This window comes from Mytilus edulis, chromosome 10 (genome assembly GCF_963676685.1).
Source record: "Mytilus edulis chromosome 10, xbMytEdul2.2, whole genome shotgun sequence".
Taxonomy (NCBI): Eukaryota; Metazoa; Mollusca; class Bivalvia; order Mytilida; family Mytilidae; genus Mytilus; species Mytilus edulis.
In genome coordinates, this window is record NC_092353.1 from 19,025,919 (window position 1) to 19,041,259 (window position 15,341).

Sequence of the window (15,341 nt, forward strand, 5' to 3'; positions counted from 1 at the left end):
TGGATTTCGCTTCCTTGGATTTTTATATTGAATTGTAGTTCGGTATTTTTGATATACTATAGGACTAAACGCCTTTTTAAAGGAATTTATTGGTGTATAAACTCGACCAAATGACTTTTATGATATGTTTGTGAGTGACTTGGTCCAGTTTATACACTAAAAAATTCCTTTAAAAATGCAATACAAAATACAACACAAAATTTTTATTGCTTTTGAAGCCTTTAATATCACTTATAAAAAGCAATTTAAAAAATGACTGTTTAAAACAACGCGAAAAACAAATTATTTAACGGGAAAATTAGCAAATGCCTTTATTTTCAGAAACACGTAAAAGTTATTTCCATGCCTGCGTTATCTTTCTTGTAACACTTGTAATGTTTTATATTGATAAATAAAATGAAGGTTTATGTCAAATTATTATATCAAATACTGTATTACTTCATTCATAGAATAATAATTTGACATAAACCTTCATTTTATTTATCAATATAAAACGTTACACATAAATACTGTTACTTAATCTGCACTTTCTTACTGAACTTTGAAATAAATATACAGCTAACGAATGGAACCTTTGAAGAATATCTCATTGAAATACTAATTGTGGTATTGCATAGCTTTATAGTGATCACAAATGAATATGGAATTAAGTCTTAACATTGATGTTGAAAGGAACGTAATTTATACATTTTTTAAATTTTACATATTTATGTGAACGTTTAAAAGAAGAGCCACTAAAATAATCAATTCTGTTTATGAGGGAACACATCTTGAGAACTAGTTCTTAAAACTAGATCCAATTGTGGTCTTCTGCTAGGGTGTATCGTTTATAATTTATTTAAAAGTTAATGTTATTTTCGGGTCTCAAAAGAATTCAATTACCTTTTTAAAATGGTTCCAATTGTGAAGTATAAACAAGGAAACTAGCTCTGACCAATATCTAACGTTATTTGGCATTATAATTGAAAGATATAATTTAAGTCATATTCAGTAAAACTGACTTAAAATTGAAAAAAAAGAATTTTCGGCAAACATCAAAATGTCGAGTGCTTAATGCATTTATATACTTTGAATTAAATATTGAAACTTCTTGGATGTTCCTAGCGAAGGATAAAAGACATACATCTTAGATCAAGATCAGAGTTCCTGCCAAGACAAATTAACCTTCGATTATCAACCAAAAATATCAAACCCTTAAAATTTCTTACTGTCATACACAAATTTTAATGTGTTTTATTTTGGTATTTCTAAATGCCAGAAGACAAATTTTTCAATTACAATGTAATTTAAAGGTCACATGAATTTTGAAAACATCGTTTCATTCCTGTCATGTCATTTAAATGTTGTCATTTAAGCGGTATTTTTCCAATTCAGGAACATGTCAGTTGTTATCTAATAGTTCGTTTCTATGTATGTTGCCTTGTCGTTTGTATTTTTATACACTTCACTGTTTTTACTGTTTTGTTGCTTTCCTCTTATAGTTGATGTGTTCCCCTCGGTTTTAATATGAACCCGGATTTGTTTGCTCTCAATCGATTTATGACTTTTGAACAGCGGTGTACTACCGTTGCCTTTATTTATAGTAAAAATCAGTCGAAATTAGTGTTACACCCGTTTCAACACAAGACACCAAATCCAAAAACTCTGTCCGTTGAATTATAATGGTTAAGGGTTAATGGAGAGAAGAAGATATGTGTTTGCCTGTTACTTTCAAGTTTTATTATTGAATTAAAACAAAGGTATAACAAATTCAAGCATAATGAAACACGCGACGTAAAACTCTTGTCTATTTTAGATAAATTGTTTAAAAGAAGATTCAGTAATTATGCAAATAGAATAGTACGTATGTTGTTCACACTATATTAGGATAATTAAGTGACGACTCTGATTTAACTAGGACAGATTTATTTGTTTACCACAAAACAAACAGACATTTCTTCTTGAATCATGCAGATTTCAACTGGTTGGTTTTGTTTACAGGTACATCATAGACAAATTTAAGAATATAAATTGGAATAATTAGCATAATAGTATAACATAAAATGTGTCAAAAAGTTGTATTCGATAGAAATTGTTATGTTTTGAACATATATAATATTTCAGTAAACAGAAAAAATGGGAATCTTGTCACGTTATTTCATATAAAACTAGAAGCTTCATCCGCAGAGTATTCCCAAAACAAAATTGTTTACCATTAATACACACGCTATCTTGAGACATTATTCGTAATAGTAATGTCAATTATAGTATCTTTTCCACACCTAAGTGCACTTTTGATAGTAGGACCAGTTTTCCAAATCCAATTAAATATCAAGGAGTAGACAAATAGTTGCCATAGAGTACAAATTATGACCATCAACCGTTTGTACTTTCATTACTTTAAAAATAGAAACATCTTTCAGTTATAACAGTCTCAAGTCGACTATATTTAAGAAACAAATATTGATATTCAGAATATTCAGAAGATAACAGTTCAATTGTAACGGGGACATTTCTTATTTTGTCACTTGTCTTTAACTAATATTTTACCATTATGGTTATGTTTCAAACCAGCTTTGTTTCTTTGTTCAACTCGATACAAATAAATTCCACTACATTTTTATTTTTTGTGGAACTAGAATTAGAAAAACATTAAAATACCAACAACTATTATAATTGCTATAACAAATAATACATGTGGCGAGGTCTGTGCGTGTGCATCCCGTCGTTATGATGTCGTTCTATGATGATTTTTGTATTCTTTTCTTTCTTGATTGCTAATGTGCTTGTCTGTGTGCCTTTTTGTGCTTCTTTGGTACACATGACGTGGCTCTGTGCATGTACATCCCGTCATTGTGTTATTATGCCATTGTAATATTTCTATATTCTTGTCTTTCATTTATTCTTATATGCTTTGTCTGTATGCTTTTTATGCTTCTTTGTTACATATGTGTTTGTTTTTATAGTGATTAAGATTATAAAACAGTGTTGACTACTATGCCTTTATTTTGACATTTTTACCTAAAATATCTATTTGTTTTGTTCCCCCATCGTTTTCAATATTACGGAATATGATGCGACTGTCATACAAGCAAACTATTTGGCTAGCTACATAAGAAAATGCCTGTACCAAGTCAGGAATCTGTTTCCATTTGTTTGATGTGTTTGAGTTTTTGATTTTGCCGTTGATAATGGAATTTTCTTTTTGAATATTCCATGGAGTTTGGTATTTTTGTTATATCCCTTTTTTGTTTTAACTAGTACTTCCACACAACTATGACCATGCAATGATTTTTCTGTTTCTCTTTATATTTATTATTACATCGAATTAAACGATATCCTTTCAAACAATGCGGAGGAAAAGATATCCCATATTTTTGGTATATACCTTTTTTGTATTACTAGTACTTCAACACAACTATGACCATGTCATGATTCTGTTGTTTCTCTTTATATTTTTTTTAATTATATTGAATTAAATGAAATCCATTCAAACAATACAGAGGAAAAGATATCCCAAATGTTTGTCATGTCTTCTATCACACCTTAGTCCAATGCAGTTTCGCTTCAGTTACAATATCATTATTTAAAACAATTATAGGCGTCGCGCAAGAATTGCCGCGTAGTTATGATTGAGCATTTAAAGCTAGAATTGTTTATATGGACGCGTATCTGTCTTTGCAAATTGTTAATAAGCTTTTAGATGTCGTTTTATTTCGAACTTGCTTCAACGTTGTACTCAACAATTTTTAAGCTGCACTGAATTATCCAGATCTCATTAACAGGGTTGACTGTTTAATGTTTAAACATCAAAACTTGTTTGCGCAATAACCACAGAACGTCCATATAATTATTTTGACATTTTGATTATCATTCTAATCTAACTTGCTACAAATGTTTGATTGCTCATCTTACTCGGGAGTTTTATTGGTGGTAATAAACGTTCTTGAAGGACATCGTTAGTGGAAAAAATACAGATAAAGTTCCTAAATCAATCAGATCAGTGTTAGGTCATATAAATATGTCAAGAATGCCAGCGACGTCTCTGGTAGCATTCGTCTCAACGATTGTCTTTATCTAAAATACAGAATATTGGTCTAAAAGATACGTATTACGTCAAAGAAAAAGTGTATAGCTCAAACAAGGAGCAAGAAAAAAGATATTGAAAACTTTAACAGAAATCTTAAATGAAAGTAATCTGTTTAAATATTGTGTTTAATAGGTTGATTTATATAAAGTCACTTTGTCGACACTTACATTTTGATAAAAATTACGTTCAGATCCCGATGAGGGATGAATATAAACTTAGTACCGCAATCCAACAATGTTCGGCTAAACCAAGATTATGTAATAAGTAACTGATCTTAAAATGACAGTAAACTATACAAACAAGGAAACATTGTGATGAAGATTTGTGTAGCGGTTTAAAGTGTGTAAAAGATTAAAATTAATAAGATACACAAACAATATGGGTGCCCATCAGACAACTCTCTGTCACTAGAAGTTGATATAACTAACTTGATATTGCAGTTAATATTTGTGGATGCATGTATCCATAAGTCCCAAAATGTCAGAATTCATAATTATAGGAATCCTTCCATAACCCTGAACACTTGCATTGATTGGATTACGTTTAATTGAGAGAGAAAAATAATAACTCATTCGGTGATTATTGATCTTATATTTTTGCCTTTTATTAACATTTGGGCTTTGATGACGAGGTTAACACTACAAATTGTGTTACTTCATTTGCCGATTAACCTTGAGAAACAATCATGAAAATTGTATAATGATTTGGCCTATTCATTTTTCCTTTCCGATCAGTTAATACAATCTGTCTTTAATGCAAGTTCACTATCTCTTCCATCACTGTTCCTTTGCACGCGTAGTGCAATGGTTGGATTTCAAACTTAAAATTGCATATGCTAAGATCACTGTATACAGAAATTCTGTTGGTGATCTAGATGAAAAAGGACAATACTTTAACAGCTGTATATTTCCTGATAATATGGATGAAATAAAAATTGTCTTTACAAGAAAGTCTATGTATGAGTGTTTATCCCTCTGGTATCTAAGATTTCTATTTTCTTTTATAATTAATAACTAGTCATTGAACCTAGCCACTTATATAACGGCTATTCACATTGTTATATTTAATTCGAAGGATCATTCAACTCAACGAAATAATAAAAAACGATTTATGAACAGCCAACAGAAAATGGAGATAAACAACACGAATTCAAGCAAAAACTTTGGTGCTCCAAACGGTTAAAATTCGTATTCCATTTTTGGATTTGGATGAGAATCCTATAGACCTTATAGAACTATAATAGGCGGTTTGAAACAACACTTGTCACTAGAAAACGAATTTAGGAAAATAGGGGAAAAGATTGTTTCAGATGCATATTATAGATAAATGTATGTAAGAACTTATAACAATTTACTTTATTCAAAGAAAAAGATAATCCAACCCATTGATCTGTCTATTTTCTTCTTGCTTTAATATATCCTTTTGTATATCTACGAAAACAGAAGTATGACTTGTTTGCCTGTATTTTGTAGTTTCCTATCGACTTCAAGGACTAATTTGTATTTCAGTTTCCAATTATCGGGTTTTACAAGACTCCAGATAGAGCTGTCGGTCAATATACCTGATCTTACCAAATAGATTTGAATAATATGCATTAAAATAACTCGTGAATCATAATTGTTTTTTTTCCTCAACCCGATCACATTTTTACGTGATGTATGCCAATATAAGGAAACAAATTAGACTTAGTTTTGATTAAGTAACAATTTTGAAACTATGGAATGACAGGATAAAAAAAATAGGAAGTTAATTTTTCTTTCAACACGTATTTTACTTTGTACTTTTGCGCATTGCAATTGCCGAATTTCAGACAGGAAGCGTCATATTTAAAGGTAACTGTTTACGGAAGAGAGCTGTTGGCGAGTTACATTGTAGATAAAAGATGACAACAATTCAATAGCAGTTCATTTCCTGAAGATTTTTTAATATATTCAGTTTTTTTTCTTCAAAAGAATGTCTATGTAACAAATAACATAATAAATCATTAGCCTTGTAGATATGAAAAATATTTATCTTTTTTGGGGTTAAATTTGAACAATTCTATGACTCAAAGAAATAAACAGAAAAGAAGAAACATTGAACAGTTAACAGAAAACTGAAGATTGGGTAACACGGATGCAAGCAAAGGCTTCGATGTTTCATACGGTGCAAAGATCATGTTCCACTAGAGACACCCATGAAAATTATAATGCAATTGTTACATTCATTAATCTTTGAATCAAATTTTTTATAAAGATCTACCAAACTATGATTGTTCCTTAAAATATCGAACAGATAGCAGATAGCATGCTCATTATTAAGAATATTTTTGTTAACCTTATAGGAAAGCTGTTGGCTTCAAAAAACTTTGTTGTTATTCTGGGTGGACCTGTTATTGTAAAATTGAGAATGGAAATGGGGAATGTTCATTATATATTATTATCAAACAGTTTTCTTGTCGTGTTTTTATTTAAAGACAACGTTTAATCTCCATAGTAAAAGACTTCCGTGGTATGGAAACTTCCTTTCAGTTTCCTTAGCTGTTGTCTTAAACCTCCTTAATGACATTTCATTATCGACACCTACCAAATGTAAGATTTATGCTGAAGGTATTTTGCAACAACAGGATTTTAATTATAATCTAATTGGTTACACATAAATTACTGATATGAAGATATAGTAATCGCAATGCTCCTTATTGAGCTTCAAATTACCATTATTAACCTTGTGTTAAATATTTTGGGTCTGTCAAGAGCCATTAACTTTAGTCCTTATTTCAAATACAAAACATGTTATTAGGAATCACAAGAATCATAGTTCTGTACATAAGACATAAGATAACAATCTCATTAAATACTAGTACTACGAAATAAAAAGAGCAACGCCTTACATACTGCACTTCACCTTGGAAATTGTATGTAACAATAAAACGAGTTTACTCTGTCTACAATATTCGGCATTGAATTCAGGAATAGAAACATAGTTACGTATATAATTGATTACAGGAACAATTGTATAGTAGTATTAAAATGTCTAGCTATATTCAGCATTTTTTATTTACAACTTGGCATAAGTATGGAGATTCTTATTGTTATATTGTCGAGGGTTTTTAAAATGGTAACCAAATCTCATTCGTTATAATCAAGGACACTTCATATCGTCTGGATAATTTACATGACGAATAGGCAATGTCCGTTCAAATGCTCTTAATCGTTTTCCAATTAATGGACGACTCGAGAAAATCTAAATATGTCATTTACAATACGATAAACAATTTGTCTCACTTGGATACATGTTTATGTTCATTAAAGAAACGAGTTATAACAGCAGTTCATGTGGATGGACTTACTTTTTTATCCTTGAAATATTGATCAACACTAAGACCTAAATTATTCTTTATATATAGATTATATTCAACCGCAGAATTGGTAGAAAGTATGCTTCAATACTAAGAAATTTAATTGTTAGCTTAGAAATAGGTACTTAACTTAATATTGTTTCTTCCTTAAATCATCTAAATTCCGATCGACGTGGCTACGTATTTAAAATCTCGCGCAAGTGTTACTGCCGGATTGGAGACGTCCTGGGCGTCTATACACCAGACGATGAACGTAAACAGGAACTTCAAAACAGTTTATAATTTATATGACTAACACTGAAAACTATACAACGAACTGTTCATTTGTATTTTTAATATTATCTATAGCAATGTGTTTTTATAATTAAAGAGCATAACACAGTTCGATTCATCAGAATAAGATTTGTTTATACTTTTACATTTACGTTGTTTTTATATGTATGTTATATCCACCACTAAACGTGGTTTATCAACAAATTTTTCATGTTGTGGTTACAGGTTATAGTTTACAAATGATATCGGTTATATTCCTTTTTCGTAACAAAAATCCCATTCCCTTTCATGAATGAGACCTACCGAATTAGGCTATTTACCGGATTTGTAATACCATGAGCAACACGACGGGTGCCACATGTGGATTAGGATCTGCTTATCCTTCCGGAGCACCTGAGATCACCCCTAGATTTTGGTGGGGTTCGTGTTGCTATTCTTTATTTTTCTATGTTGTGTCATGTGTACTATTGTTTGTCTGTTTGTCTTTTTCAATTTTATCCATGGCGTTGTCAGTTTATTTTCGATTTATGAGTTTGACTGTCCCTTTGGTATCTTTCGTCCCTGTTTTAAGGCCGCTGCATTTTAGTTTGATTGTACACGCGCAGCAGACCACTTTGAGATAAGGTTAACTTCTATTAAAACACTTTGTCCTTTTCTGTTCTCGTTTATTGCGGCTTCTAATTAAAGGAATTATAACAATCGTATTGAAGAAATACTTGTAATAGAAAACAAGGAGATGAAATGTCAATTTTAGTAACAAAATCAGAATCTGCATAACAAAACAAAAAACAACTCCAAACAAACAAAAAAGTAAAACAGTGAAACTAGTCTGATATTGCAATTTTTCACACCAAAGTCTACGATTGCCGCACAGTTCCACATAATATCTTACTTGATGCGTCTATTTTGTCACAAGACTTGTGAGAAATCCTCTTCACAACAATTCATCATGATTCCTAATAAAGTAATTTGAAATTCACCGTAATACACTATTGATAACTTAAAATTGACCTTGAGGTTTCTGCGCTATCCTTCATATTTATTATTTACAACTTTCAGAATAAAATGCCATTGAAAATATGTTTTTCGTTAGTTTTAAGTGGATTTATAATAACTTCAGATTATTTGAATTTATTGGGACAATTCTAAAACATTTGTTGATCTACATCGTACATAATATTTTTATGATGTTAGGTTATCATATAAAACCTTAGAAAAAGTAACAATACCGTATAAAACCGAATTGTAAAACGCTCAGTTATCTTGATTAAATTAAGCAGCTAACATATGTGGTTTCTTTATTATCGGACGTAAAATGAATTTCAATAATTGACATCATTACAATAAACAACTTGTTATGCTGGCTCACACATCTTGTGAATTGAGATATTTTCCCTGAAAACAATTCCCGTAATTTCAGTCAAAATATCATTATTGATATACTTAAACGTGAGATTTTAAGTCAACATCAATTAGAGGAACAATTTTATACAATACATTGCTAAATATAAAATAAAAGTTTAACTATTTCATATTTATCGGACAAGCAATGTAGGTATTACAACAGGCATACATCATGTAAAAATAATTTGTCAACACTCTTCTAAGACTTTGCAAATATCAGTACTTGATTTAAACTTCATAAAACTCGCCAAGAAATTTAGTTATGAGTTTGCTTACAAAAAAATGTTTAATATAAATTATATTTTAAAGAAGCATTACTCCTGCAAAAGTTACAGATTAGCGATGTTTTTTGAACTCACCCAATTTAAAAGTGCAAATATATGTAAGACTCAGATCGACGTCCGGTCTCTAATCGACGTCCATTCCTCAAATCGACGTCCATTCCTCAAATCGACGTCCAAATCTGACGTCACAATAAAATAACATTTTAAATCGACGTCCAATTTTAAGCTTCTCTAATCGACGTCCAATTTTTAGCTCCTCTAATCGAAGTCCGTTTTGGACAAAAACTACACAATTTAACTGAACCGATATCAGATGAAGTCTTAAGACTTTTAACATATATAATGTAGCATGTGCATGACAAATGAAATCTATTTTTTTTTTAATGTATAACCTTCTACCGGTATTCTTCTTTTTTTATAGTATGTAAACCAGTTGTGATATCAATTTTTTTTAAATTTCAAAAATTGCATAAAAATAAGGAGATGTAATATCATTACAATTAGACAACTAATACTATCCACCAGAGTTCAAATACAGTAAATATGAGCAATTATAGCCTAATTATAGGCAACCCTACGGCTTTCAACAATGATAAAAACCCATACTGTAAAGTCGGTTATAAAAGGCATGAATAATGTAAACAATTCAAATTAGAAAACAAACGGTCTTATTTATAAGACTTATATCCTTGCTTATAGCCTTCCGGAGCTCATGAGATCACCCCAGTTTCTGGTAGGTTTCGTGTTGCTTAGTCCTTATTTTTCTTTGTTGTGTATTGTGTACTATTGTTCGTCTGTCTTTTTCTTTTTTAACAATGACGTTGCAAATTTATTTTCGATCTATGAATTTCTGTGAATGTTCCTCTGGTATCTTTCGCCCCTTTTTAATTACAAAAAAATTCCGAGGTAAAATATGACATACATAAACCAACAAAAAACCACTGGACAACAGGCACACAAAGAATTTGGCAGGATTAAACTTGTGTGTGAGCACTATGTTTTTGATTGACTAACACTTACACGCATGTCATTTATTGATATGAATAGGAATGACATACATGTACTACAATGTAGATTGATTTGACTAACTTTTATCAAGATAAATATTAATACACATGTTACCTATTTCGGGTTAAAAAAATATATATATGGAAAGTATTTATAAATGTTTGAAAATTTACTTGCCATAATGTTGAACCCTACAAAACATCACTGGTATTAAAGAGATAATAGTAACTGCAATTACGATTATCCCAATATGGCGACGGTAGATATAGGTAAAATCTTTACACTCATTTTTCTTAAATGTAGCATGCTTTTGTCAATAGTTACTCAGCTGCAATGTTTATCTATACCAGTACATCATATTTGAATCGTAACGGTGCACTGGAATCGTCTGCGCGCTTTGAAAATTGCCGTTGAAAAATTTGGTATGATAATCGTAACTCTATGGTATTTTTCTTCTTTGATAATCGTTATTTTCTTTATCGGATAATAGTAACTGAAACATAATAAATGTGTCTTTCAGCATTTCAATGGTATTTTGTGTGTTAAAAATGCAAATGTCAAGTTTAACGATGACATAAACGCATATAAAAATAAATGAAGAAACTTACAGGTTAATATCTAGGACAAATTTACCTATATATATATATATATATACAGTCATGGGACTAAAGTGAGTTCCCAGTAAAAAAAAGTCCTATCATTTCAACTTGTATATCTATTTATAACTGACAACAATATGCATAACCTTTTAGTTTAAACATATTTTACTTGCAAAAGTAGCAAAAGGGATTGGACACAAGTTATAACAACATTAGAGACGTCCTCTCCCAATATAAATATAAACACACAGTACATTAGATAATGGCGAAAAAAAACCACAACATAGTAGTAATGCATGTAATACATACTTCAAAAAAAAATTAGAAATAAAAAGAAAAAAGAAAAAAAAAATACAATATAATAAGGAATAATAATGAAACAACTAGACTGAAGTGAAAGGTTGTAAAGTAGAAATTTAGAATGTTAATTGACTGCTTTAAATCTTTGTGTTATTCTGATATAAGATTGTACGGACTCAAAATGTCTTTGTTTTGCTGAAAAGAAAGGTCACCGTCACCAGCTAAAAGAAGCTCAATGGATATAGCATAACTTTCTAATTTTGAAAACAGTATTTCTCTGGCTTAGTTGTGAAGAGCGCACTGTAAAAAATAGTGTATACTATCCTCAACAGGGTGGCCACAGCTGCATGCGGGACTGGGTTTAATATTAACACGATGTAAATCTGAATTTAAAGAACTGCACATATTTCTCAAACGTGTATGAATGATATTAATTTTCTATCCCCACAACTAAAATAGGAAGGTGTCTGTATCAATTTGGACTTCATCTTTCGTTTAAAAATATTTATGTTTTGGACGTACGTATGTCGGGGGGAAGGCTATTCCATTCAAAAGTAGTGGATGGGAAAAAGGATTTTCTAGTTATGTCTAGTCTATAACCGGGTACTACATAATTATTACTGTTTCGCAAATCGTAGTTAGATACTTGACCAACAAGCGGGGGCATTAAATCACAGAGATAATCAGGGGCAGTCTCATTATGTATAGAATAGAACATATTGAGCATTCTGGATTTTCTTCTGTTCACAAGCAATTGCCAGCCAGTTTCAAAATATATAGCTTCCCGACTAGCAAACACGGGCAACCCAGTTACTAACATCCCTGCTTCTAACTGAACATGTTCTAAATTGTCGGCTTCTTGTTGAGTACAACCATCCCATAACTCACATGCATATTCCATAACGGGTCTTATAAAAGTTAAATATATACGAGCAAGATAATTTCTATTCAATACATATTTCATTTTTTTAAGAACATTTAATCTCGTGCTTGCACACTTTAAAATATTTTCTATATGTGTATGGAATTTATCATTGGAATCAAAAGTAATCCCTAAGTGTTTATGACAGGAGACAAATTCTACTAATTGGTTTTGAAATTCTATTTCAATATCATCTGGGGAAGTATGGCAGGAGAATATCATAGCCTTTGTCTTATTAGGGTTAAAGTTAATAAGCCAATCTTTAGACCATACTGAAATTTGTTCTAAATCGCTGTTTAAGACATCCTCTATAGTGTAAGGGTTATTGCTGGAATAAGAAAGAGATGTATCATCAGCAAACAATCGAGTTAGACTTGTCAAATTATCAGCTATGTCATTTACATAAATAAGAAATAGTAGGGAACCTAATACAGAGCCTTGCGGAACTCCTGCATTAGTATTATCAAAAGGCGAATAGGCATTTGAAACGAAAACGCTTTGTTTTCTATTTGAAATATAACTTTCAAACCATTTATACAGATTTCCATCAATACCATACGCTTTTAGTTTTATTAAGAGGCCACTATGCCATACCCTATCAAAAGCTTTCGAGGTATCACATAATATAAGAGATGTTATACAGCGATCATCAAGTGACATGCATATCCTATAATAAATTTCTATTAGCTGGTGAACCTTTTGATATATACATGTACCTGTTAAAGATACGGAAAATGAAGCAGCTGTCGAGACAGCTATTGTGGTAAGTAGATATTTTGATTTTTTTCAAAGTTTCAATGTTGTGTGCGCGTTTAAGTCCGTTTTTGTTTGTGTTTTTTTAGGGGGGAGGGGGAGGGGGGATTAGCTATATCCCATATCCCAAAAGTGCAATCCTTTCAATTCATTGCTCAAAATGAAAGTCACGTATACCACATTTTCATATGTCTTATATATGTTTTGCCTCCAATATCACGTTTATATTAAAATTCTGCGCAAAATGAACAAAAGTTTCTGTCAATAACTTTATAACTGCATTATCGGTTTTAGCAGTTGATACCTTTATCGGTAGATATGAGTGTTCATATTTCCCTTTTCCTTATAATTCAATAAATATAGCCGTCCATTTTTTCCCCTTTGATTCCCTTTTTTCTATTTTATACTGATATAATATATGATTTTAAAAATTTACTTCAAATGTTTTGATCAAATACCCATGTATTTTAGGACGTTTCTTTAAACAGTGTGTATGGTAAAGGATCTAAAATAGTTACAGTTTATTGTTACTATTGTTTATTGTTACTTTTGTTTATTGTTACTTTTGTTTATAGTTACTTTTGTTTTTTGTTTTTTTTAGCCTTACCTATAGTCTTAATACGAAGCACTTGACGGACTGAAAAAAACACACACAAATATGTATATTGATAAATTACATCAGAAGGCATATACATCATCACAGTCGGAACTTGTTTAATTACAAAGATTTTTATAGATTTTACAACAAATATTTTGTGCTTCAGAAAAATACATGACAATTAGGTTAGGCTAATTTTTGTTTTCATTTAATAAAAAATAACTTATTGTATGGCAAGTATGCAAATACAAAAATGTTCCTTGTTTAGTACCTTCAATATTTGTCTCTACAATATCTTCCATGCATATGTATGCATCATACTTTTCATATACCGAGTATTTATGAATATTTGAATTAGTTTGTTTCTAATATTGCGGAATATGCGTTATTTTATTCTCCACTTTGCAGTCATTCTTTGAATAAGTATTCCTTGTAAGACAATTTAAAGCCACATCAACTTCAATACTTCATTTTCGGGCTTTTGGCCAAACTATAAGAGAACACAAATCCATGTTTGTCAAAGAACTCCACGTTACTTAATTTCATAATACACAAAAAATCCCAACCTTTCTCTATTCTTATATAGCATTAACTGTTTTAAGGATGTCATATTGTTATAATTCAAAATTAAATTTGTGTTGTTTATAGTTATTTTCTGAGATATCGAAATTTCAGTGACAGTCATGAAGTAGCTAAAATGCCAAAAAATATGGTATGATTAACAACGAGACAACTTTCCACAAGAGACCAACATGACTCAGATATTAACAAAAATAGGTCACCGTACGGCCTTCAACAATGAGCAAAGACCATACGGCATAGACAGCTATAAAAGGCTCCGAAATGACAATGTAAAACACTTTAGACAAGAAAACTAACGGCATTATTTATTAAAAAAACTAAATTTTATGATATACTAGTATGTAGATATAGGAAGATGTGGTGTGAGTGTCAATGAGACATGCAACTCTCTATCCAAATAACAATTTATAAAAAGGTAAACCATTATAGGTCAATGTACGGCCTTCAACACGGAGCCTTGGCTCACACCGAACAACAAGCTATAAAGGGCCCCAAAATTACTAGTGTAAAAAAACAATAGCATAACATCACAACATAGAAAAACACACGTGAAAATATCAATTGGCAGACTTAACTCAATCAAAAAACATAAATAAATACACATATGTAGTTGTTTTCCTAAGAACTGTTAATAATATATGCATAAAAAGAAATGTCATAAAACAGCTTCCATTTGCAATTGATTATTTCCAAATGATCAAATTCTGGGTCTGGCAAGTTAAGAAAGAGACAATTTCTAACTAGCAACTATAAGAACGTTAATTTTCAAAGAAGAATTGCCACATGATATGTATCTTACTGTGTAACGTACTCCTTGGATCTATTTCACTACTTGCATATCAGTTTTACATACTTTAACACTTGTTATAAGCTGTAAACTGATTCCAAATTTTGCTAAGATCACTAGATATCTTACCCAAATTAAACTTTAAGAGGCTTTAACAGAACTCTGATAGAGTCAAAATATGTATTTCAGAAACAATCATCTTATCAGAAGAACAATATCCCATAAGAGACCAGCTTAGATGCTACAGACAAATAAGAATTTTGTTTAGAAAGCCATCGATACAAGATACTACTAACTTATCAGAATTCTGTTAAGACGGCTATTGCTTTGAGATGCGACTGTCTTATCAGAATTCTGTTAAGAAGGCTATTGTTTTGAGATGTAAGTCTTATCAGAATTCTGTTAAGGGTTTCATTGGTACTATA